The sequence below is a fragment of the Penaeus monodon genome, chromosome 27 (genome assembly GCF_015228065.2).
Source record: "Penaeus monodon isolate SGIC_2016 chromosome 27, NSTDA_Pmon_1, whole genome shotgun sequence".
Lineage (NCBI taxonomy): Eukaryota > Metazoa > Arthropoda > Malacostraca > Decapoda > Penaeidae > Penaeus > Penaeus monodon.
Genome location: NC_051412.1, coordinates 15,678,442 through 15,678,643, shown reverse-complemented (window position 1 = coordinate 15,678,643; position 202 = coordinate 15,678,442). Strand labels below are relative to the sequence as shown.

Below are 202 nucleotides of genomic sequence, written 5' to 3'. Positions count from 1 at the left end.
ACGTAGAGTGGCCCAGTCTTTTGTCTCTACCCATGGATTAATTAACAGGTAGGTGAGTGTGTGAAATCTAGTGATAAAGAAATTCCTATACGATATATGGCCTTTTTTTTAATAAACGATACCGAGGGTAATGGAAGAACTTATAAATAGATTGTTCGGTGATAACTAAAATGTAACCTATACTGTCTTTAGTCTTTATGTC

At 34.7% G+C, this 202-nt stretch overlaps 1 protein-coding gene across 1 annotated transcript in view; it reads left to right on the top strand.

The window, feature by feature from the left end:
• The window catches only part of LOC119590620 (flocculation protein FLO11-like), a gene marked incomplete at its 5' end in the record, with an annotated part of 30,565 nt that overhangs the window by 17,420 nt on the left and 12,943 nt on the right, over nt 1-202 (top strand).